Source organism: Anser anser (assembly GCF_964211835.1).
Source record: "Anser anser genome assembly, chromosome: 4".
Classification (NCBI taxonomy): Eukaryota; Metazoa; Chordata; class Aves; order Anseriformes; family Anatidae; genus Anser; species Anser anser.
The window spans coordinates 63,382,882-63,409,828 of record NC_139724.1 but is presented as its reverse complement, the minus strand read 5'-3'; the positions used below and the strand labels follow the sequence as shown (position 1 = coordinate 63,409,828).

At 41.5% G+C, this 26,947-nt stretch overlaps 1 long non-coding RNA gene across 2 annotated transcripts in view; it reads right to left on the bottom strand.

Annotated features, from left to right (window-relative positions):
• The window catches only part of LOC310898554, a 72,558-nt gene that overhangs the window by 21,653 nt on the left and 23,958 nt on the right, over positions 1-26,947 (bottom strand). Inside the window, exon 4 of one of the 2 annotated variants that reach the window (XR_014583420.1) lies at positions 9,469-12,046. This is a non-coding gene — a long non-coding RNA (uncharacterized lncRNA). Of the gene's footprint in view, positions 1-8,970; positions 9,170-9,468; positions 12,047-26,947 lie in introns of those variants that run through there. The other variant, XR_014583421.1, reaches the window with a different exon arrangement.

Genomic DNA, 26,947 nt, shown 5'->3' with positions numbered 1-26,947 from the left:
GAAATTTAACCGATCCAAACCTTTGTAGTTGCAGTTCAGCTTTAAGCTGTGTCTAGCACAGTGCCCCATTTCTCTGTGGTGCATGGAGTTGAGTAGCCTGACTCTTCCCAACAGGCAGCCAGCTCCCTGATGAGCGTGGGGACTTTGTTTTACGACTTCTCGCTGCAAGGCTTTGCTGTTTCACGCCATTTCTGTTGTAAGCCAAGTCAAACTGTGTGGTTCTCACTCTGGGGCATAGTCAAACACAAAAAACTAAAGTGAAACTAAAAGAGTACAAAGCCGTGTATAACAAAACCCACAAAAAAGTTTTCATAGTCCCATGCAAACAGAAACCTCTTAATTCTCACATATTATGAGACATCTTACTCACCTAATTAACCCCCCCCTCTTTCCTGGAGCAACCTGCCTGTGTGGAAAAAAAAAAAAAGCTATCCTGACACCTTCTAATATAAGGAAACTAAGTCTTTCACATACGTAAGTTCGAAACTAGCATTGCTTCCTGAATTTAAGGGGAATTGTTTCATTTTCCAGTAACGTGAATGAACGGGAATCATGACAGAAGTCCATGACCCCGTGACAAGGCACTTCTGGTCCCTTTTAGCCTTGGCTGTGATCAACAGCTCCCTCACCACCAGGCATGGAGCCTTGCCCTAAGTGCAGAATAACCCAGGATCCCAGCCAGTCTCAGACGGAGAATTAACTGTTCCCTCACCCCTTCCCCAGCCCTCACATTCCCCCTCAGCTCTGCTCTGGGATTAAACTTAAATTTAAGACTTCTAACATGAGGGCAGGTGCCACAAATGCAGCTCCATCCATGCTAAGTGCAGGGTAGCACATATTAAATATTTACTTTTTGATTATGAGGGACTGAAGGCATTTCTGGCGAGCTCATGGCTCAGCAGCTATGGGAGGGGCACAGAAATGTAATGGGGCCACAAGACGGTGCAAGCTGTGGTTGTGCTGAGCCTCTGGAGTGGTATTGGTACCAGCTGGTGAGGTTTCTTGTGTTTTTTAAAACCAAAGCTTAATATTAAGTTTATATGCAAGGGGTTGTAGGATGTGGTTCATAGCAGTAAAAACAAGTTGCAGCTGAATCACTGTGAAAGGTAACTCATTTATTCCCAGACTACTCTCCCCACATCAGTCAGTGTTATTCCTTCTTCACGAAGAGTGTGACATTCTGACCCTGCTGAAATGAAGGCAAAACCTCCCTGTGGTTTCAGAGAGAGCAGATTTCACCTTGCCCAGATCTGGCCGAGAGTCAGTGTTAGTCCTCAAAATAAAATTCAGGAGTTCCTGGCTTTCCTTTAAAGCACATGTTATTACCCCGCTTCTCTTCCCACAGCCATCCATCGGCTCTGGACCCTGCACATCCTGCAAGTGCTCCTTAAAGGCTGCTTTTTTTGGAAGTAAACTTCTGCCTACTCATCCAGCCTCCCCACTTGGAGGATTTGAGCACCTTTAGCAGGTTTCTGTCCAACTTTGGCAGCCTCTGTTGGAAGCAACACAAGAGTTATTCATCTGCCAAGGAGACATTAATCACTTTTGCTGCTGCCTCCGCTAATGGGCGATGGCAGAAATTCAAGCGGTTGGCTCCCATGGCAGCAGACCACGTGCCTGCTCCACATCTCCTCCGCTGCCCTTCCTTTGCCACCTCCCTCTCCTTCTCTCCACTCGCCGCTAACCCCAGCTGATCGATACACTTGCTTTTCCCTCTCCCCTTCCTCCCAACGAGGATTTGCAGTAATCAATGCGTTCGCCTCTGGCTTCGCCATGATGGGACAGCCCCTTCCCAAGCAGCGTGGAGGGTGCCAGGGGGACTTCTCACTGCTGTCTCACTTATTCCCAGTCCCTTTCAAAGAAAGGGAACTTATCGACCAAATTAAGCTGCAGCAGAGACCCCATTTCTAGCTGCAACTCAGCTAACAAAAGAGATAAAGTGCACTTGTTTGTGAGTTCAGGTGCAAGACTAGGGAGATCCAGATGTTTTAGGAAGAATATTATATCTCTTTTTCAGAAAATGCTTTATCACCATAACCACATGGGTGTCTGCTTTATGTCAGTGCTTTCTGACTGGTACATTGCATACCTCTGTTAGGTATGGATTTCTATTTTTTTCTAAGGGATCTACAAAAGTATCTGGAAAAATTCCAGCTAAAAGGATTCATACTTCAGTATGAAAACTTATAGGGATGCATAAAATGAAAATGTTTGAAAAGCCTTTATACATGTGCTACGTACACAAAACAAGGTAACCACATTGTGTATTTAGCATTCATAAACTGTAATGTACTAGAACAGATGTTGCCTGTGCCATCTTAATTAAGTTTTTGTGTGTGTTTCACACAACTGTTAGTTCTATAATCACTTTTTTTTCCCCCCAAAAAAAAAGCTGCTGCTTTAAAATTATACAAAGTTAATCAACTCTGAAGCTGAATTAAAGGTGTGTGAGGATGCTGGCTATCACTTACAGGATAATTTGTGATTTTTTTGTTGACAAAGTCAGTACATAGCAAATATTTAATGAAATTGGATTTATGGAAATTTGGCTTTCACTGAATAGAGAGAAGGACTGGCAGAGTTCAGGCTACCCCATCTTAGTAGAGATGAAATCAGCTTCCCAGGTTACTTGCTGACTAGACCAAGGAACATGATGTTAATGAAAATGGGGAATTTGAAAAAGGAGGAATAGAAGTATATTTTCAGCACAAGATAAAAATATTTGGAATAAAATTAATCACATCACTATGAGACCTGGAGGGGAGGAATTCTCCAATGGCCTCAGCACCAGTGGTCTGAGCATGGGTTTCCATATTCTAAACGTATTGTATCAGCACAAAAAGAAGTCTGCATTACACCTCAGTCTGCCACAGAATAACTGATCACGGAATAGAAATTAGCTGTTGCTTAGGTCACTTAGCAGATGTAATTATGTGCAAACAGAATTATATGCTTGGCACTGTGAAAGTTCCAAGTGCATGAAGCTAAGAATGGTTATGCACAAAATCAACCTGGAAGAGTAAATTTAAAAAGAAAAATATCAATAATAGCTGGAAAGTGCTTAAGAAAATTTCTGCTGAAAAAGACCATAATAAACAATGTTTTCATGTATAAATAGTGAACTATACTATAAACACTGTATACTAGCATAATAAAGAAAAAAGTGGGATTAACGTGACAACCTGCTTTAAAAAAGGAGATTCAAAATAACCATAAGAACATGGACAATAATCTAAAAAACTGTAAGCAGAAACTAGTGAATAAGTCTCAGCTAATAGTTTAGAACTGGAGATGGGTCACCAGCAAAAGAAGAAATACTCAAGAAGTTAGATCTAGGTACGTAAGGTTAAATATACGAAAATGAACTAGTCCAGGTGACTTGTAGTCTCAATGTGTTAAGAGCTGTTGAAGGCCATTGGACCTCTAATGTTGTTATTTCAGTAAAGCAGTAGTTAAGTTCCTGTTCCCTGGCAGAGGAAGGATGCTACCCCAATGACTGGAAGTGTAAATGGCCCAGCCTGCTGCTGTGACGGAGATGCCAGGAGGACAGCAGAAGAGCAGATGAAATATCTGAATAATACAGAGTTTAAGATGAGTAATAAAAGTGACAGCAAACAACAGGTTTATCAAAAGCAGGTCATATCAAACAATACTGATTATTTCTTAAAATATATTAGTTTAGCTGATAAAGGCAGCAGCACTGAAATAATGATCCTGAATTTTTCTACGACTTTCAGCTTAGAGTCATGTAAGAAATGGGAGTGAAACCAAACCCAGCTTCACACACTTTAAGTGAGAAAGTTAGTTCTTCGATAGGTTTTAAAAGATAAGCGGAAACAAAGAGGCAGCAATATTTCTAGAAAATATCCTCTAGGGCTAGGTCATAGCTCTATGCTACTTAATATTTTAGCAAAATGAAAGAAAAGTAAAATAAATTCAGAGAAATTATACAGGTTTGGGAACAGTACTGTGAAATAAAGAGGTGAAATAACTGTTCCTCTATGCAGATAAGGGTATGCATAAATAACAAATTTTAAAAGATACTACCACAGGAAAAAGAATAATCAATGGGATAAAAATGAGAGAGAACACAAGTTCAGTAAAGACAGATGAGAAGGAGTTTGAAAACATCTTCCCAGGGCGAGGACTTCAAATCTTGACAGAAGTGGAAGAGAGCATTCAGTCAACAATTCACTGCTCTGGGAAATTCTCCTTCTTCCAGGCCAAAGTAGGAGGAGGCATTAAATAGATGAAGGCAAGGGGAAAAAAAAAACAGCTATTTAGATGGGGTCACTACAAGAGACACAAAAGAGCTGCTTAGAACTAAGTACATATATTTTAAAAATAAATAAAAAAAAAAATAAAAATAAAATAAAAATCCAACCCCCCTAAAGGAAAACATTCTGGAGAGAGGTCTGATGCCAGATCCTGCTCTGATGTAGTGGTACACCAGCAGGGTTCTGGCAGGTGCTGTTTGGAAAACCTAGTGACATTTGTACATGTTCAACACTCCCACAGGGAGACCCTGGCTCTGCAAACTCTCACTTGGCAAACACATTTTGCTTGAAAAACGCAAGGCCTTTGGAGGGTATAAAGAGGTGCATGATTTGGTAACAGAGAGAAGCATAACAGAGCTTGTGAGCAGCTTTGGGAAGAGGTGCTGGACTAAAGCTTTAAAAAAAAAAAAGTCAACTCATTTTAAAAGAAATATCATCCCTCAGAGAGGAAAACGAAAAATAAACCAACACAAAATTGTGCAGAGACTGAGCACAGCAGTAATGCTGCCATCTGTAGCATCCCTACCCCAAAACACGTGAGAAGGGTACAGCAATTCCACGGGCCCCTGGACTATCAAAAAAAATTCCCATACACATACCGGCTGACTAAAGCAACAAGCTTGTGAAAAGTGTCCAGTGGACATGCTATAAAAGATCTTTTAAGAGCTCAAGAAAGAAAATAGAGAGCTCTAAAACTGAGCGGCTACAACAGTGGGTGGAAAACAGTTGTTCACAGATGTCCCGAAGGATGGTGTTGGCACGGTTGTCTTAAAACCACGTAGGCAAAACGAGAAACCAGAGTTCCCCGCTTCTCTGCAGGTGTTTTTAAAATAAATTTGCACTGATACATTCATCTAGGGAAGGGGGCCGTGCACTCAGGGAGGGCACCGAAAGGTTCACACGTCGGCTGCAGCCCATGTCAACTGAAACAAACCACAACCCGGTTCTGTCGTTTCTGAAGGGGCCTGGCAAACCTCGCTGCACCACAAAAACATGGAGCTTATTTTTCAGCTTCAGACGTGCATTTTGCAAATTGAATGCAAACCTCAGGAAGACTTGGTTGCTGCAGACACTCTCTAAAGAATTAGAAAAACACTATAGAGAAAAGACAAGAGCTAGATATCAGATCAAAAACAAGTACCGCTGCAGGTCATGCTTAATGAGAGCTGTGATTTCGAGAGCTGCTGCTAATGTTACAACCCTTCAGCCAGGATTTAGGAGTTTTGGCCCTATTTTCAGTTTAAGGATATCATCTCCTAATCTGGGGAAAAAAGAAAAAAAAAAGAGAGAGAGAGAAACAAAGGAGATTATATTTAAAGTTATGAAGATGGTTAACCCTTAAACACTGTAAGAAATCATTGTATAAGTATGAACAAAGCTTCTTTGGAGAACGAGCAATCTAAGAAAAGCAAGGACTTACACCAAGAGAGGGATGTTCAGGTTTGTTTCATTAAGCAAGTAAAGCAAAAGAGGCATTTACTGATAGCAGGAACCCTTTGTTGTTCTAGTCTAGGTCTACCATCTCCAATCCAACTCATCTCCTCTCCAGATTTCCCCAGCAGCTGCCTCACACACAGAGGGCCTGAAGTTAACACGGAGCCCCACGGAGCGGCTGGGATGGGCTCTCCAGGCACATCTCAGATGCTCCACCAGGCCCACCTGAATGTGATTATTTGCCCACTAGCTTTGCTTAAATCTTCACCAAGTCAGTTTTGTTTTCAAAATGTTATAATTTGGCCACAACTGGGAAGATTTTTGCAGAGATAAGTCTTAACAAGATGCCTCCTAAAATACAGCAGCAAAAATTACCTTTTTTTTTTTTTTTGTCCCCACTTTCCCTCATCTTGAGAACAGTTTGGACTGAACTTTATATCCTGGAAGGCACTGACAATGACAAGCCAGAAGCACACCACCAGCATGAAAAAGGTCAGCCCAAATGGTTACGGTTCAGTTAGCTTCCTTCAAGCTAAAGCAACCTCATAGAGTAACACGACCAATATGCTTACAAACTGAGAGTGCTACTAAGCCCACCTTGTTTTCACGGATAAACCTGTGCATGCTAAGATAGGAATACTAGATGTAAAGCACTCCCAAATTTGCACTGCTCCTGCCTAAGAAGAGTTCAGGAAACCCAGGTACGCTATCGTCTTACAGCCTGTTCGGCTTTTATGCAAGCAGTTGCAATACAAAATCAGAGCCAGTTCCCTGGGGGATATTAAGCTTTTTTTTTTTTTTTCCTTTTCCTTTTTTTTTCCTTTCCTTTTCTTTTTTTTTAAAAAGAGAGAGAGAGAAAAAACAGATTGACTGTCGGAATTTATTTAGGTCGACATCAGTGGGTCTTTCTCAGAGGGAAGGATACTTTCTGGGCACTAAATGTTTACCTCCTTTGCAGTACCGGCAAATTAGGTGTTTACCTCTTCAAGCAGCAAAAGGAGCCAATACACCTGTTCCTTCCAGATTGTCCCTGCTTTTTTTTTGGCATAAGATACTGTGAAAATGGCTCTGGTGATCTACTGTGGAAGTGTTAGGAGGTTCTCTAGAACAGGTTGAAGCATTTGTTTCTCAAGCTAAATATATATATACATATATAATATAATTCTCCCTTCATTGCTGCATTTTATTATATCTGGTATCAATTCCACAGAATATTGAAATGACATTAAATAGAAAAAACGAGTAAATATGCCTGGAAAATGATATTCCACATGTACTTATTAAAAAGTTGTGTATTCCATATGTCAGTACTTGTCCTCATGGGCTAAAATGACAGCTTTGAGAGAGGTTATCAATGGCTCCATCACTGCCCCATGGATCATCCCCTCCCCAGCTCCCATCCCTGGGATAGCACCAACAGCATCAGGTGTTAGGAAGATGTGCTGGTACCCATGTGTGCCTGCTGTGTCGAGGTGCGGAGCAGGCACAAGGGCCTTGAACTTGATAACTGCAACCTGATGTTTGCATCATACCAGCTGCATTAAGCTCCTGGGGGTGATCTGGGGATTGCTTGTTTTCATCGGGTGAGTGCAAAAGCCTGGTTTTGAGCATCAGGGGTCACCAGGCCACAGTGGAGCAGCAAGTGAAATTCATTATACAGAAAATCACAGCTGGATTAAAAAAATATATAATAGTCTGCATGCAAAAAAGGTGGCTGTGGAACAGTGTTTCTATCCTGAGATGAGAACCTGAGGTTTTAAGTCATGGTAATGTGAAATATGTAATCTTCTTTACTCTATCAGTCCAAAAATGCCTTAAATATCAGAAACGGTGCTGGGGTGTGCTGGCAACCCAGAAAGTCTTCAGAGTGAAGACAGAGACTTAAAAAACAGAGTTTATGCAAAGGAGGCAGACTGAAAGGTGGATTGAAATTCTCCTTTGACCCAACAGTTGTCATATGCCTCCTAATCCCTTTTATATTCAGAGTGCAAGGGGAAAAGGGCTGTTCATCCTCTAGGCACATCTCCACTTGATGTAGGTAAAGCATTTGTCCTGCAACAGCCAACACCCTGAATGGAGAAACAGCTTAGGCCAGCAAAAAAAGTTGTTTTGCTGGTAGAAATTAAACCAGTTCATGGTACAGATTACATTATAACAACAACAAAAAGGGCTTTTGATGGCAGGACTGAACTTACAGTAGGGATTTTGCTATTGTAATTATACCATAGCCATGCCAGCAAACTTTTTAAGTACAGACCAACTCCCTGTGTTTTTATCTTTTCAGTTGAAAAGATTGCACAGAGGCAGAAGTTATGAAATGGGTTGGCAACAGGCATGGGGAACTGGCCCCTTAGAAAGCACAGCGTCTTGCAGTGAAGTCTCACAGGGGTGATTTCCTAGAGATGCAGCTCTACGTCAGCTCCAGAGGTATGCTGGGGGACGGGATGTTTTGGCCCAAACGACACGTTTGTGTTGTAAAAAAAAAAAAAAATTTTGGATGAAGATTCAGGTTGTTTTATTTCAGACTGCCTATTTTGAAATGTTTCCAGCTAATGTGTTAATGAAGCTTGAGGGTTTTTAATTGTATGGAAAGGATTTTGCTGCTTACACAGTGATGAAATAGTGTGCACATGTAGATACAATCAAGCCATAATCCTTCAGGAAAATCTTGATGTTTAAGTGCTCTCCATCCTGGATGTGCCAATTCAATAGTATACATGTTTTTTACATATAATGCAATGCAAGACTACGATAGTTAAGACATTTAAAGAGGAAAAAAGGGTGGAACGCCTTGGCAACAGCTCTAATCCCTTTGAAGGCTCCGGCATCTGCTGAGTCAGGCCCTCCCTGCCTCCCTCCCTGCCCAAGCTGTAGTTTACAATCAGCCACTGACTCACAGCAAATTCCTGACTTCCCTATTTCATGAACTACAGCAGCATATTTTTAGTGTTTGGGTCCCTTTAAATAACCCCTTTAAGCCCAATAAAAAAGAAAAGAAAAAAAAAGAAAAAAAAAAGAAAAAAAAAAGAAAAAAAAAAGGGAAATAAAGGAATTGGAAAGGATGTATCCGATTCTCCACTCTCAGACCAGCTGCTGGAAACCTGTCCTCCGAGACACCCTCCTCATGCTACAAAACCTACGTCACTCCTCCTGAGTGACGAGCAGGGATGTGAGGGATGGCAAAGCGCTTTGCACAGCAGCCACAGGGTGCCCCGGGAGGCCTCTGCAAGGCACCAGAGAGGGGATTGCAGTCACTCACCGGACAGACCTTGCTCCCCAGCAGACTCACGAGCCTGGGTGGAGCTCTCTTCTGCCACAAATCCCCACCAGCCGCGGCACCTTCACCCTGTGCCACGCAGGCACAGTGAGGTGGCCTGCAGCCAGCTGCCAGTCCTGCCTCATTTCCTCATCCCAAAATTGATGATACAACCTGCCCGCCGGTAGAAACTCCCATTGTGAAACTCGGTTTGCTGATATTTGCAAAGTATTTAAAGGTGTGCCTTAGTGGGAAAAAGGTCTGCTCTAGCCCCGGTTAGGTAATGTGAGCAAACCTATTTGTGATCCCAGAGGAGAAACAGCAGTGAACAGCATTTCACACGCGCGGAGTCAAGTTAGGGTTCCTCTTAAACTCGGGTTTCGTTCTGAGCCCTGCCAATTATTTAAATCCCATCTAGCCACAAAAGCCTCCGACTGCTGTGGTGGAGCTGTTGACTCAAGCTGTCTGGTCTGACGGGGGTTTACACCAAAACTCACGTACGTGGATGTGGAGCAGCTCCGCAGGAACGCGGCGGCACATCCTCAGGCACATCCCTGTCCCACCACAGCAAGCACCACGACCACAGAGGGATCCCAGAAGTGTTGCCTGGGAAGAGTTAACGTGGTGGGTCGTGAGGAGCTGCTCCAGCGACCATGGGAGGTGCCACCAGAAACCTCAGCACTGCGCAGGAGCATTCAACACTGATACCAAGGCCTTCGGGCTTCCTGGAGAGGCACCGCCATCACTCGTGGGCTCGCCCAACACAAGGGGATTTGCTCGGGGCAATTCTGCACCCAAACACGCTCTGCATTAACCCAAGTCAGGGAACCGAATGTGTCTCTACTTCACGAGAATGTTATTAGAGAGGAAAATGCTGAAGAAATTCAATGCGACTATTCACGGAGCAACAATTGCTTTTATTCAAAACACTTCTGAAGTTTAATATAAGCATCAACAAACTTCGTTACTAAGATTCCCTTTACTCATCAGCTTTGTTCTATCTCTGGGCAGAACTTGATATCTGCTTACCAGTGCAGAGCAAATTTATGGGACAGCTTAAGGTAGGCAATAATGAATACCACTTCAACAACTGATAGCACAGGATAATTATGTGTAGCTACACTTTGTTACACTGAAATGCATGATAATATGTAAGTACGGAGGCTCAGTTCTTATTCGCCTGGTATTGTTTAAGTAAATAGAATAATCAGAGTTGTTCAAAAGTTGAAATAAATTCCATTAATTTTCTAAGTCACTTCCACTTCAGTGAAATTTTCTATTATGCTCTCTTTTAATAAATCTGTGTTTCTTAAAATGTATTTCTGTGGGCTTCCTTCCTGTTTTTCTTACGCATTCCTTCTGGTTTTTTTTTGTGTTGTTTTTTTTTTTTTCTTTCTTCTTTTTCCTGTTACTTCCATGTAGATTACAGAGGATGATATCCAAGTTAGGGGTTTATTTTATCACTTCGTTTTCTTCAATTGTTCAACATTTGTCCAGGTTTGAAAATATTACAAAATATTGAATGAAAATGAAAAACATTTATATATTTAAAAATAAAAATATTTTTTAAACTTATATTTAATGCCTTTTAGCTATAGAAAAGTGTGAAAGGAAAGATCAAAATTTATAAAAGCTGATATTACACTGTCAAAGTTTTATAATTCAGTGACAATCCTCCAGACCTGGGAAAGCCCAGCTTTTTATTTAAGATCTTGATCTCTAAAAATATAGGTTGTCATTGAAAAAAAATCTCAAGAGAAGCATTGAACTAGCTCTGAAAACAATGATGCATGTATCATGCTTTGGACTGCTGAGGGGATGGAAATCAAATGTGGTCATGTTTACTGAGGAGCTGACTGCAAGGGGGCAAGGTCATAATTTACACATAATTACTGGTTTGCACTATCGTTTAGCCACGAGTGAGATAAATATGTTTTTCTTCCTTCCCTCTTCCTGTGCAAAAGCAAAGTTCACCACACTTCTTATGCATTAGCCGTTCTTGTGCAAATCACTGTTTTCTGTGGTTTGTGATTCAATAGTAAACACTGCTGTCACAAACAGGGTCTGCAGCTGGAGATAGCCCTGTGTTTTTGATAATGTTTTAGGTTACTAGGAATGTGCCATCAGCACACATTCAGTTATTAGATACATATTATGACAAACAAACATGGAAATATGATTGGCTCTGGTAAAATAGGAGTATTTCAAGTTCAGGGTGTGTCTGTAATTTGTGTAGTACATCCAGTCACACCAGACTCCTGTGAACCAACTCACACATGAAATATCCAGTAAAGTATTCGGTGTTCTGGGTGAGCCTATAAATAATTATTTTTTCCAAACATTGAGAAACATACGTACTTCTTGGACAACCTCTGAAGAGTCTGAGTCAAGATTTTCAGAATTGGCCAAGGCCTGTGCCCACTTTGTCCGTGGCTGCTCTGGAAATGCAGGTTCTTCAGATAGAGCTGAGCAGCCCCAGGAATCCGTCCTTGACTGAAGGAGAGAAACAAAGATACCCAAACTCTCTAATCCAGTGTGGTGGTCCAGAGATCGGCAGCTTCACAGCCAAAGCCTTCCATACCTCCAAATTCATGGGGAAGGCAGTTGGCTTGGGCTGCCCAAGCTTCTTGGTTCAAAAGCCTACATTTTAATCTCTTTCCAAAACTGTGTTTAAAGAGAATTTCTAGAAACTGTGTGAGTCCCAAACTGAGCTGAAATAAATTCCGAGCTTCTCCACTAGACAGAACGCTATTCTCTGCCCAGCTCTGAGGAGCTCATTGTGGGAAAGCCGGTGCAGCTCTCCCATTCTTCCCCAGCTGCTGGTGCCAAGGGCAGAATACTGTGGGCGTTGTTCACACAGCGCAATGCGCTCCGGAGCATCTCCCTGCACCGGGACTGGCGAGATAGCAGCACGGCTGGTTGTCCAAATACGCCCAGGCGGTCCCTCCTGTCTTCTGGGAGAAGCAGCGTGTCCGGACCTGTGCCATCTGATGACACCTCCATGCTGCACACGTACAAGGTCCCCCGCAGTTGTAGTCTGGGTGTGAGTTGTGCTGCATGCAGGTAGCTAACTGGTCAGCTGCACATGAGAAAAAAAGAAGAAACAGCAAAAACAAAAAAAAAATCTACATTCTCAATGCTGAAAAGCCATATGGAAAGCCTTGTGCAACCTTAATTCTAATTCTCTTCTAATCTTTAATTACAAAATCACACACTGTATTTTCCATGGGACCCTGCCTCATTCAGTTCACGGAAAAGATGGTGTTCGCTTAATGAGCAGCTATTCAATATTTTATTTTCTTCTCACTCAGTGTGTAGCCCTAGGCATGATTTACTACATGTAATTCAAACCTGGCTGTGCAGCCAAAATTATTAATTTCAGCACAGCTTTTTTTCCTTTGGTACTCATCCTCACAGCACTCCCAAGTGCTACACAAACAGTAAATATTATATTCTCATAATGCCACAGTGCGGGCGTTTTCACAATACCCCAGTGTGATTAAATGGGGAGGAGAGGTGGAATTATCCTCCATTTTTCACAGGTGCATAACAGAGGCAGAAAGAGACATTAAAGTCCAAAGAATCACAAATTTGGGGCACCTCCTCGACAATTTGAGTCCCAGTTTTTGAAACTTCTCCATATAATACCCTACTGAATATTCAAGGCAGGAATCCCATTGAGTTAACCTGCACCTGTCAGTGGTCAGGGATGGAGAAGACCTTCTAAGCCAAAGCCTAGTCCCCTCCTATCACAGCTTTTTAATAATCTTATCAAATTGGATTGAATAGGAATTGGGTTTCTTGAGTTCCTATTTAAAAGCTGAGAACTCACTCCTCTGATAGTTGGAAACCATTTTCTAATTTTCAGCCTAAATTTATTCATAGCCAGATTACACTCATTTGTTCTTATGCCAACATTGTCCTTCACCTTAAATAGTTCCTCTCCCTCTCTGGCATTTGCCACCACTGATAAATTTAAAGAGAGCAATCACATTTTTTTCTCCCTCAGCATTTGTCGTGAGGAGCTAAATGAGCTGCACGCCCAAGGCTGTCCCTCACAAATTAAGCTGCCAGGTTCCCTGCTCATCTGAGTAACCATTTTCTAGACCTGCTCTGGTCTGCCCTTATCTGCTCTGAGTGTGGCTGATCAGACTTGTGCACAGCACCAGACCTGATCCACGTGAGGTTGAAGTGATGAAGTGGTAACTGATGGCAGCAAAATTTTGCTCCTTTTTGGTTTCTAGCAGAAATTTTCACCACCAGCTGAGGATAAAAAAAAAAAAAAATGTTCTTTGTACCACTGAATTCCACCTTGTTCTTGTCTCAGTCCTCCAGATCATCACTGAATATCTCCACTCCAGTATTACACCCTTGATCTGATGGTGATGCTGCCCACGCCATGCCACTGGCTGATTAGCAGACCCGTCAACATTTATCTGTATCAGTATATGAATATGCATACATGAAGGAGCCTTTTGAATGTCTGCTCCTGGGATCAATTTTAAAGAGTCCACCAGAAAAAAAATAATAATAATAAAAAATAAAAAATCCAAGCAACTATTAGGAAAGCACATAGGTCAGATGTGAAAACTCAGAATATTAGACACCTTGATTTGATACCTTTTGAAAATTGCTGTACACAGTGGTTGTCAAATGTTGGTCACCCATTTGACATGAAATAAATTATATTTACTTTTTATATATATATATATATATGCTCATCATTAAAGGTAAGACTGCTTCACTTATGACATATATGCACCTTCTGGGAATTCAGGTGTTTTTTCTTTAAACTGTGATTTGATATACATAGGGCTATTTATAGTCATCTTTTTCAGTAAAACATCTATCTTACATTCACATACTAAAATACCTGGTAAATAATGACCAGACAAATTGAATGCAACTGGAGAAACATAATACAAATTTGACAGCAAAAGAGAGAGCTTAGACAAGACATTCAAGGAAGGAGAATAAAAGCAAGGTAGTGAGTGTGTGACACTGTTACTTCACTGAAATAAATCATCCCTTAGTTGCACAGACTGTTCATTTTTCTGGCTGAAAATGCTTCATATTTTAGCCAGAATAAAGTGAGGAGGAGGAAGCTCCCTACCCAGGGGCCAACAACAGAGCCACGCTGGGGGAACATGGTTTGAGGGTCCTACCCAGCAAACAACGCTGCCACCAGACCATGACCCAAGGCCGGTGGAGTGGCCTTATCAGGTGGTGGTGGTGGTGGTCCCCACCGGACAACTGATGGCAGGACCAACAACCCTGTGACCATGCCAGAGCTTGTGTTGCCATCCTCTTTGCAGATAGTCCTAGACACGCTCAGGAGGGAGCAGAGGCACCATGGCACCTTCAGTGCTAGTACCATCTTGCAGGCATGATGACAAGTAGTTTTCCTTGCTTCAGACTTCTTTCAACTTATTAACTGTCATATGGCACTGACTGGCAGTTACAACATAATCTGATTGGCAACAAACCCATTCAGGGACCCATTGCAGAAAACTTTGGCAGATAGCACCAATGTAGAGTTCTGTGTGAACAGGAGGATGCAGGTCTCCTCCCAGGAGGACCAAGTAGCACGCCAGCTCCTGGGGTGACAGCTGAGGCCTTCTGAATTATAAATGAGAACTGTGTACCTAAGTTTATGTCCTGGAGGCTTTGAAAAATCCACACATGGGACAACAAGTGGGGAGGGAAGTGTGCAAGCTTTTCCCAAGTAGTGCTGTGGGGCCTGGGGTACGTACTAGCAGAGTCAGGACTCTCTGAGGATGCTCTCGTGTGTAGATTGACTACAAAATCAACACAGAGACTGTTGGAAGCAATAGGAACCTCCCAAGTATGCCCTTGTGGCCTCTAAATTGCAGGGATTTCAGGGTAACTCAGAGGGACCCTCAAGGGGGAGGAAGGAGAAGATCTGAGCTGGGACTTTGCAACAAGGCCGTGAGCACAAGCTAGGCCCCTGACCTCAGCAGGCCTCAACGCAGACATGAAAAAAAAACCACATCAGGATTCCCTTAGGAGAATCAAAACTTAAACACATGAGGGCATAGAGCAAACAAGGAGAAATGCGTGATATTTTCTATAAAGAGCTGCACCTTCTCATGTGCCAGGGAAAAGAAAGGAGGAGACTTTTGCTAGCACGAAAGGGATGAAAAGTAGCAGTCAGGAGTGAAGGCTGGGTGCAGCAGAGAGCAGTTGCAAGCGCGTGGGAGGAGATGAGAGAAGGCACGTAGGAAGGAGCAGTGTTGCTGCAAGTGCTGTGGGCAAGAGGATGCACGACCTGTGCTGCAGCAGGGATTTTGGAGAGGGGAGACCTCGAGGACATGAGCTCTGTGTCCTGCACTGCTACCAGGCTGAAAGGCCCGGTCCTTGTTTACGTAAGCTAGATCATTTTGCTACCCTGGCAAGCACAAACTGAACATATCCAATCAGTTCCTTTAAATGAGGCAATTTTGTCTGCACAAAGGTTTGCAGCAGTTTATCTGGATGAGTTTTTTTCCAAAGATTTTAGTTAAGTTACTGCTGCTGCATTGGCAGCCCACTACTACAGCGGGCGGTGACTTCTAAGGTGGCAAGGAGGAAAAACATCTGATCCTGCGTTACTCCAGTGTGTCTGATACAATATTTAGTCTCTTTCCATCAAATGATACCTATTTCAGGGTAGGAAAAAAAATCTGACAAAAATCACACTTCCTATGCCACTAATTCTTCCTTGGGAAGTATCTTCAGCTGCGAATACACATATATACCCTAATGACAGTCAGCTGTCACGTCTGTAAACAGACATGTACCTCCCATTAAGGGCTATTTGCCCCTTGTTGTGACCTTTCACCAGCTTTCCATACCCTGGCCATGTGGCACAGATGGTATAATCCTGTCAGGCTAAGGCAGGTGACAGTGCTGCTCAGTGTTTAGTAATCAGTGACTGTAATTAGCCAGACTGGACGCAGACTCAGATAATAGGGCAGGCAACCAGCTGCCAGTCATGAGGCTTTTCCTGTGGACAGGAAAAAATATAAAGAGGCCATGTATTTTCCAGCATACTTTATATAAAGATGCTAATAATGTTATACGTGGTGTTTGCTAATATAAAAATGGTTTCTTTTTATACCTGAGCAACTGATAAAGCATGCTTCACATCACGTGGGTGTACGGGAGCTTTCAGTTTGTTATTAAATCTGATGAAGGTGTTTGGAGAATGTTTAACCATACCAAAGTGCTTTCCTATACAGACACTGTCTTGTCCCACTTCCCGTACACGTGCATGTTCACCAGCACACAAAAAGGTGCATGCATGAAGTGCTGCAGGCTCGCAACTCCTACGCCAATGGGTTTAACTCGGGAAAGCAGTCTCACTAAGCTCCTAACCGCCTGCATTCAGAGGACAGGTTTTAGACAAACAAAATTTAACTTAGTTGTAGCAAAAGGAAAAGCCTAACCTAAATGAATTATGGAGCTATTGTTAGAAAAATATGATAGGGACGTTGAAATTACTGGCGTTAAAAAGTTCCAGGAAGAAGAATTCTTACTGGTTTTAGTCCTTTTTAAGGAGCTAAGTGATCTTCCCCATTTCTGATCTTGTGTTAAAGCATACATTTAGCCCATAAGCTGCAAACACCATATCTAAGAGAACGAAGCAGTGGGCTGAGCTGACCATATTTTCATGTGAGAGATGACTCACGGTCTCCCGAATGTCACAAAATTCTCCATGCCGAGCAGTTGCTTCTACTTACAGTTTGTTCATGTGAAAGAGGTTTCATTACCAAAGAGGCAACCAGGCATTTCTTGGAAAGATGGGCATTCATTGACTAGGAGGGCTTCCTCCCCCCAATTCAATATTTCTTTCCTATTTTTAAACATGTGCCCATTATTACAAAGACACTAATAATGAAATATATTTAATTAAAAAAAACAAATGCACACATAACAATGAATCAACTTCCCCCAGTCTTTCATTACATACATTCCAATTACTTTTCTCCCTCTCGCCCTCCAAAATTACGCTATTTATCTGTACAGTGCAGATACCTTAATCTTTCGGGGGAAAGCAGAGAATAATTTCAATTTCCATGCATTTATGAAAAGACATTCTTAAATAGACCACAGAAAGAGATATTGCATCTATAAATAAATTATTCGGGGCCGGGCGTGGGGATGGGGTTACACATTGCCATTGTTCGAGGAGGCTGCAAAGCCTGACCCGGGAGTGCAGCTGTTGTCTTTGTGCCGGCCACTCGGCGCTTGCCATTGTTCCCGCGACTGCAGCAGGCACGTCGGGGCGAGGGGAGGGCAGGCCGGGGTGAAAGGACGGCTGTGCATTGATAACACGGGGCACCATCGCTGGTGGCAACGATGGGCTCCTCAGCTGCGGTGCTATCGGGGCGCGGGGCGACTTCTGAGTCTCGCACCCCTCCCCTCATCCCTCCCCGAACCAGCAATTTCGGGAGATGCGAATGCGCTCACCCCCCGTGTGTGCCAGCTGGATCCTACCCAGGCACAGGCTGGATTGTGTCAACAGATGGTGTAAAAGGGGACAAAAAGGACAGTATTTCCAAGCTGAATATGTAATATTAAACAGGTGTGGAGGTAAGAAAATGTTAATGAATAAAGATCGCCATGGCACAGACAGCAGCGTCCTCGCGACTCGGGCACAAATCCCTTGTATTCACCACATCCTGCTGAGCAGGAGGAGAAATGGCCATGGTGTTTCTGCCACAGTTGTTTTCCGTGGTAATGTATTGAGTGGAAGGAAAGCCAACAGGCAGCATCCAAGCTGACGTAGCCTCTCGAACCCCAAAGGTGGCAACACTCATCCCCTTTCTCCAGCCAAGGCAGAGCTCAGGACATCAGGAGCATTGGGTGTGCAATGCAAGGTCCCAGCTCCTGCTACCTGCCCACCTGGCTTGGAGGTGAGAAGCAAGCAAAGACCCAGCCGTGCTGCCAAAAGGAGACATTCAAAATGTGGCCATAACGCAAGTGGAGACTCAGGTTTTGCCACTTCTGTAGCAAAAGCAGAGCTGCTTGTTCTAATCTAGGAGTATGCTGTAATTGTAAATACATCAGGGACATTTGAGCCGAGGTAATTTATTATGAGCATGAAAGACATTCGTGTCATGCAGGCTTCGTGGATCCCATACCTTCCTACAACAATGTGACTGATGCCTGTGTCCTTTTGTGGGCCTGTCAGTGTCTAGGGTGGGCTGTCACTCACACCATGCCAATGAGCTTGGCCATCTGACCTTTGGGGCTGCATAGCATGCCTGGTACAGGAGCCCAGCCACAGGGGAGGGATGCTGCAGCCAGGGGAGAGGCGCCACACGGACACAGCAGCAGGAACATTTGCTCTTGCAAGCCAGAAAAGTGGCTGCACTCTGCTCCAGCCATGGAGTCAGTCATGGCCAAGCTGTCTGGCTGTTAGTACCCCAAAATGAACACCCCAGGGCATAAATTCATGGTAAAAATTAAGCCAACTAAACTACGTAGGAGATTTTTCCCATCCTCAAACCAAGAGGAAATCCTCCTGTTCCTCATCACCACTGCTCTCTGGCCTTGCCAAGTTCCTCCTGGACTGCTAAGGAGAAGTATTCATCTCAAACCTATTTTTATTTGGTTGTTCTATCCCTGTCTAGTTTCCCCCGTTACTTCCAATTAGCGCAGGCCTCACTATCTGGCAGGGATGGAATCACGCTGAGCAAAGAACTTCAGGCTGATGGGAAAGCCATGGGCACTCTTTGCACGAGGGGGTGGAAACCGAGACGTCTATTGCTGCAGGATTGGGACAAACTAACATTATTCTGCTTTGACAGCTTCAGCTGCTGTCAAACAGTGTATGGGTACTTGTAAGTTTGTTTTCACGTTGTCCTGTTGTAAGGACTGAGCTTGTTTATTCCCAAATCTTTTCTTTGGCTTATCCCATAGTTACAGAGTGCCTATGGTATATGCATTGTGTACAAATCCACCTTACAGATATTCATATATTTAACTTGCAATATGGTATGCATCTGTTGTATGTAAAAAAAAAAAAAAAAAAAAAAAAAGAGCTTCCTGCTCTCATCACTTCCAAATTATTCTCTCCAGAGCAGTGTTCAGCCAGAATTCAGCATTGCTGTTTCCCTATCCTCCATGATCTGTCAAGCTAGGTTCAACACAATTAACTCTCTTCTTGCAATCTTACCCTCACTTACCTTGCTCGGCCACGTTCTCCTTCCTCTCCTCTAAATGGGTCAGTCAGATCATCCTGATTCCTCCTCCAGTTTTCTACAGAGGTGCCAGCAGGTTCTCACCATGCTCCCACTGATTTTTTCCACACTCACGATACCAGCCTCCACTACAGGCACATATATTCCAGTCATCTTTCTCCCACAGCCTCCCGTTTAACATCTCTCTATAGTTCAGTAATCGAATCTAAGTTACTGAAGAGCCCATCTTAACCCTCTCTTCTTCCAAAATGGCAAGAAGATACTAATATATGGAAGCTGCTGGCCAACACGCTGATCAATACTGCCTTATATATATATATATACACATATATAAATACAAGTTTTAACTTGTACTCTCTCACACATCCCTCTCCCATCTGACGTGAAGTTCTGTGCTTGTACATCACGGCCAGGGCCTCTGTCCCCCATTGTCTTAATTATGGACTCTGTGTGCTGCAGATATATAAATCATGGAAATTTAATCAGGCTTATTGCATCCCTCATCTGCCAGCACAGTCTGAAATGAAAGCTGCAACGAAATAAAGGCTATTCCCAATGAGAGGGAGCAGCAATGCTACGTTCTGCTCCTGAGCATTTTCTCCAGATAAAGCATCTCTGAGCGACCCTTATAAGCGCCTAGGTGTGGTGTTCCGCTCAGGCTGTCATTTACAGGGTTCCCTTGCACATCCTTCCTTCCCTGTCTCTTTACTCTTCGTACAAAGAGGGGAAAAGCAATTCACCCTGCGTTGAAACCAACCTCAATAAAAGCTCAGCCATGAAACAGCAAGCTGACACCTTCATAGCCAGCTCTACAAGTCAGGGCACAGTAAATATTACCTCTGGAGCAAGCGTTTAGGCAGACATGTGGGGCAACTTGTCAGGTAATTTCCATTTGCTTAATCAGACCCTGTAATAGGCATTAAATAGTGATGTCTCCTTACAGTGCTGAGAATCGGCCTTATCCACAGGCTATTTCCTACTGGCAAATTGAGGCTGATAAAGTGAACCAGGTTAGCATGAGGTACAGCTATCGAAATGACGAATAGATACCCAAATCAGGATGGAAAAATTCTCATCTTTATATGAGAATTTGGGTGAAGTGCAATAATCATTTGTTGTCTGAGGGACACTGAAGTTTTTCATCACTGCGTTTTGCCATAGCCTGCATGATTAGCACCTATTGAAATCAATTAGTTTAATCACAGCGGTATCCTCCAGGTCTGGATGGGTTTGTAAGACAAGCCCCAAAACCGTGTCTCTACTGGGAAAATTACCCATTACTGACAATGGCTACACCCTAACAGATGCAGATGAATAAGTAAACACATTAAGCTGCTGAGGTAGGCTAGGACAAACAGCACTCAGCACTGCTTAGTAACCATTCTGCGTTACTCATCTGCCAATGTGTTAGCTGCTATTTAACTTGTTCTGTCCTGATTGACACTTTGAGCTAAATAGCGTTCAGCCTTTGTTCCTTTTGCTAGCAAGGTATGAGGTTTGAGTAACTGTGGCTTTCAAAATACCTTCTGAAGACAAAGATGAAAGAGCCATTGTAATACAGCAGAATATAAAATCAATACTTGAAAATTATTTTAACTTCAAAATGCTCCTGTGAGCATTACTGTATGGGATGGAATATAACACAGATTATAGCCAGCATTAGCAAGTAAAGATGAAAGGAGACAGAAATTGAGAGGGGAAAAAAAAAGGAGAAAAAAAAAAAAAAAGGCAGAATTAAGTACTAAGACCAGCAGAACTGTCAAATGTGTTAGACAATATTCACAAGCACTCATGTGTGATATGCAGGCACAAAACATAAACATTTGTTTAGTTTGTGTAATTTTGCTATTTAGAGTACAAGTTGTTTTTTTTTTTTTTTTGGGGGGGGCGGCTTTTATCTGCATGCTGGAATTTAAATGTCTTATATCCTGCTAGGAGTGTTTGAAGCAGTTCCAGAAGAACTGTTTTCCATTAGCAAGTGCTGACTCAACGATCTGTATTGAGTTCATCAAAAAAAAAATTAAAGAATATTATTTGTTTTTACTTCTAAAAGGTTAAATGATTTCATTAGGGCTTCATTTTTTCAATCATTATATACTATAAAAGTTAACGTTTCAAATATGTTATTACTTGAAAATCACAATAATAAAGCCAAAACATACTTTTGACTTCAGTGAAATGAAATCTTTGATAATAATTCTTTTGATAACTTCCAGTAAAGCAAGTCCCAAATGCTGTTTCTCTGTAAATTTTGAAATTTCAGTTTTTTTATTTTAATTTGAGAAAAACAAAAACTAAGTGTTGGCATTTCTCAAGGATCATAAGCATTGAATTTGGACAAATGCTGATATGATTTTGCCCAGCAGCCCAGTGGTTTACCTGAAGTTAAAAACTGTCCGGGTAGTTATATGTGATATACATGGACATGAAACCTGTACAGCTGCCAGGGCAGGGCACCAGGAGCTTTTCAAGCTGCTCTAATACAATCTAAGATCATAGCTATTGTTGTTCTGTAAAATATGCAAATCTATATTTACATGTTTTCTCACTCGGGTCAGCTGGGTAGCAAGAGTCAAAAAGATACTCTGGTTGCACCTATAGCAAAAAAAAAGCAGGAATGAGCACATTCATTGGCCTGAAGGCTCTGCAGTATGGCTATGTCCATACCCTTAACTTTCTCACCCATCAAAAGAGAGTGGTTTGAGAGCCAAGCACCGCTTGGTTATCAAGAGCAAGGGAAGGAAAGATGCCCATTGACCACAGGCTACAAGAGAACTTGAAGACAGCAGTTATCTCAGAGTTCACTCAAGTCCTTTTTTTGCCCATGCCCCTAGTCTGTTTGCTGTTCAGCCAGCCTGTAGTAATAGCTCTGAGAAGCAAAGCTCCTTCCTCTCGCTCCTTGTGCATCATCCATTCATTAGACTTAGCTCATACCAAGCATCAACATCTGAATAAATAAGCTTACCCTTCAGCCTCATACTCTTCAAACCTGAGAAGCATCAGCTGCTCTCAGTCAAACTATCAGAAAACTCCAGCTCCTCCACTGACAAATTCTTCTAATGCTGTTATATATCATAGGAATATGGGAATGGTCGCACTGCCAAACCAAAGGTCTACCTGGTCTGGGAGCCTCTTTCCAATAGGAATCAGCAGCAGATGCCTAAGGAAGAGTATCAAAACATACAGTGATGATTTTTGCAGAATATATCTCAGCCCCCTGCAAATTTGTATGTGGGTTCTCCTGTGCCAGCAGTAATGTCGTTGTGTTTAGTTGACCACAGTGAGATCTTCTTTCACGGATTTTTTTGCTTGTTATGAACTGCTTAAGTGCTGGGCTCATAGATACCTACATCATGTTGGAAAGAAGTGAAGAACAATCATTCTCTCTATTCTATTTTCTCAAAACTGAAGACTTACAAGTCATCATTTGTGTGATGACATTTCCACACTTTTCTTACTGCCTTTCTCTGAACCTTCCCCAGTTCTGCGCTACCCTTTTTAAGAAGAGGGGACGTGAACTCTGTAGGGATTTATGCAGTCTCTTTTGTTCTCTATTTCTTTTCTAACAATTCCTAACATTCAATTTACATTTTTATTGCTACTGAGCATTAAACTGATGCTTTCACAAGAACTATTCATTATAATTCCAAGATCTCATTGCTAAATGGTAAAATTCAATTCAGAGCCCACCATTCTACATGGAGAGTTGACTGTTTTTTTTTCTGGGGTATCACTTATATTTATCTACATGGAATGGGTGATATCAAAATTTGCAACACGTTCAAAACTTGAAGGCCAGTGATAAAATAAATAAAAATATTAAAAAATCAAATATCTTCTGTTTTATTAGGAAATACTCATTTGAATTTATTTCACTGAGGAATTTTCCACCAATGACACCACAACAGTGGAGAGTCAAGAGAGCTCTACGCATCATTGGTATCAGTTTCTTGTGAGCAATATCATTACTTCTCTTAGTATAATAAGGTCTCATCATGGTATCTTAGAGTTACAATTCTTAGACACAAGGGAATACAAGAAAATCCCACCTTTCATTAAAAATCAAGCACATTTCAAGCTACCACATGTGTAAAAGTTACAATTTTAAAATGTAATATAATTGCATGGTCAAGAAAAACAGTAACCAGATAATAAGGATTTAACTTTATTATAGTTTTACATCCATTTTCCCCCATCTCATGGTTTTTGAAGCACAGTTTTTAACTAGATAACAGAATTATGATGGTGAACATGGGACTCTTACATATACTTAAAGTCTATCAAATTTATTTAGAATGGTGATGTGTGATATATTACTGGAATACAGCCCAGAGTTAATTGGGTTTTTCATTTTTTAAGGATTCTGGAAAAGCTGTCAAATGAATCATATCATCAAGACCATTCTAGCTGTTGAAAACATCTTGGTGAGAAAAGATTTAACACATCCAGGACAACACCAAATAGACTACAAAAAATTAATAGCAATAGCATGATTATTAAGACTCTAATGTTGGAAATTCCTATTTAAGACTTGATGGGGATGTTATCTCATTACCCAAATGAGTGTTCTGACCCACAGACTCTCTGCTTGTCACAAAAGCATTGCTTACATCTCTCTTCATGGAGCTGTTCCACCACCACATATAGCGGCCCTGATATGAAGCACTCTGAGTTGGAAAAACAAAGCATGAAAAATATGAGTACTGGGAAAAAAAAAAAACACTTTAGATAAGAAGTTTATAGTGTATATACACAGATACAGATGACGGTTTGCCTCTGTGTCTCTGTGTTTTTGCTTTTGCTGTTGTTGTTTTCATGTAGTTAGATGTGTGAGCAAATATATATGGACCAGGAAAGTAAATACAATGGTTTATGCATGCAGTTAGAAATTACTAAACATTCAAAACATACCTAGTTTTAACAGTCTTGAGGGCAAGTTCTACTGTCATCTAAGTATGCCTAACTAGCTAAAAAAGAAACCTCTCAGAATTAGTGGTTGTTTTACAAAACTCTGAATTTTCTTGTTTAGATTATTCAGAAGTATCAATTTTACAACTGAGCATTCCAAAATATTATTACTTTAACTTCAGGTTGAGAATAAATATTTCCTTTTCTATGTCCTCACAAACTGTAAGCATTATAAGCTAATATGTATGCACAGATCCACTGTTCGAAAAGCCTGTTATTTACATATTTTCCCTGGCACAACACAATCTACTTTTAAATCACAACAAAGGAAAGCTTTTTTAGGTGATCATTACATTACAGGGCACGCAATAAATGTAGAACATCTTGTTTCCATTGAATATTCACATATGACATCAGAAGCAGTGGATATGATTTTATCCTGTACAAACACAAGAATTTGTATTTCAGGCCTTTTATTTCCAGATGACCTAATAAAAGGCAGATTATCTCTTACCACACTGTATTCCTCATTCTCATTTATGAAAGCAACCCTTCTTTAATCTCTCCGTCAATTTAATTATGAAGTGTGAAATTGTCACATTTTAGTACATGTTATAATCCTCTCTCTGATAGCTTCATGATTCGCACTTTTAATAGTGCATCACTGGAGAGAGGTCGACGTGAAGACCAGTAAGCCTAGGCAAAGCATTCACTCTTTGGACCCAGTGGTGGGTGATGATGTAGCTTGATAACCAAGCCAATGCAGCTTGATAATACTAGCCAAGGCAAACACCACACATCTTTTTCGTGCAGTGGGATCTGCCTGCTCACCACCTGCCTGTCTCCTGAAAGAAAACCGTGGTGAGTACACAGCATGCTGTGCTGGGGCAAGGAACGAGGACTACACTCCTGCCCATACTGTGGGGCTGAAATCTCATTTTTGTGAGACTCATTGCAGGGGAAAAATACAAGTGCCCCACCCCAAGCATCCTGCCCTGTTTCTTCTCTTCTGTTTAAACACCAGTGTGTGGGGATACGTTAAAAGATTTCTGCAACCACCTTGTTTGCTAGAAATATCTTTAGCAAGTCAACCTGAAACTAGCTGCTGCAGTATTTTCATTAACTGTTTCATTGCTGGGAATTTAATGAGATTGGTTTAGTGGGTAAAGGTGAGAAAATATTTGAACTTCATTTGCCCAAGCCTCCTTATTTGTTCTTAGGTCACTCCTGGTTTACCCTCCTCACCACTGCTTCTGTGGTGGGCTAAAAAAGCACTATCAACATTCAGGCATGTATAACATACAGCATTATTTATAAAATTCTTCTCTGACTAGCCGGTGCCTCCTGCTTGCCTGCATTTCTTTGGACATCCTCCAAATTGCAATACCATTACTAGTATACTTAAGCTCATACAAAGTTCTCAGCCATTTCCTCTCAGGTTGAGAGGTTGTTTTGAGGTTGTTTGAGGTTGTTTTGAAATTGCCAGTGTTGGGCAGATAATTGTAACTGAAATGGCCCTGTATATGTTAGTGTTTGTGCTTTCTGACCCTTCCAAAAGCTGCCAAGAACACCAAGTACTAAAGACTGAGAAAAAAGGGAAGCTTGGAAGTGTAAAACCTCAAATATTCATTTTCACTTTGGATTTATACAGAAGTTTCAGTCATTTCATATTTTGCCAGGATCGCTTCAGTGTGTACATATTACAGATGGTCAATGTGTAAAATAAAAACTTACTTTTATTTGTAAGTCCCAACCTTGTACTGAAGATGTAAAAGCATCACTACCAGGAAAGCTGGAAAGATAATGCTTCAGATAGGGCTATAACACCCTACAGCTCTGTTGATGTAAAAAAGGATTCTGTCTTTTCCATCATTAATATGTGGCAGTAAATATGAGCAGCACTGCTAGCTGGTGAGACACGTGGGAAGGGTTGCCAAGGCACTAACACTGCATATTCCTTACACTTCAAAAATCCCAAGGATTGTCACAGTGGCAATGTGTACAACCAAATTCTACAAAATAGGAGTATGTTCATCTGCAGATTTTAGAGTCTTTACAGCCATGTATCTCCGGGACCTATGTGATACAGATAAGTGATACAGGTACTAGTCTGTTCTAAAAGCAAGCTGGAATACTCTTCCCCTCCTTCAAAATATACTGAGCTTACTTGTGGAGGCAAAATTTGTGTTGCTGTTGAAGTGAAATTTTATTGGATTACTTGTTAGCTCAGAATGACTTAGCATTTGGCTGTTGGACTTTTTCACAAGTGAATTTCTCATGTGGCTGTGAGAAGGTTTTATGCAATATAGGAAACAACTTGTATACTATTTTGACTGAAATTCCAGATCTGTGAGTGTGTCATGTTCTGCATGACACCATATAGAACAGGCAGAAAAATACTGTTGTTTTTTTTTTCTATTACATATGCAAGCGTACAGTTTAAGAATGACATAAAACTACCTTTGCCTTTTGGGATGAAGGAAAGGAATTAATCATTTACTTCTCATGAGACACTGTTACAGAGTTGAAGGGCACAGAAGTATTAAATGTGCTAGGCAAAATAACAAACTAAAAATGATGTTGTAGAATATGCATGACTTTCTGTTTTAAAACGTATCTATGTCTAACTAATACCAACACACAAGATTTTAAATCTACTTATAATATAATAGAGCATGTGAGTTTTATCTGGTTGTATTTATACACAACACAAGCACAAAACTCTGTGCTATAAAAAATACATTTCTTGGAACAAGATGCCCACAATTCACTGTTTTCATATTACATGACAAAGTCAAAGCTATTGAAACAAAAACACACTATTTTCAGATGGAGCATACACCATACCCCACCTCCCATACCAG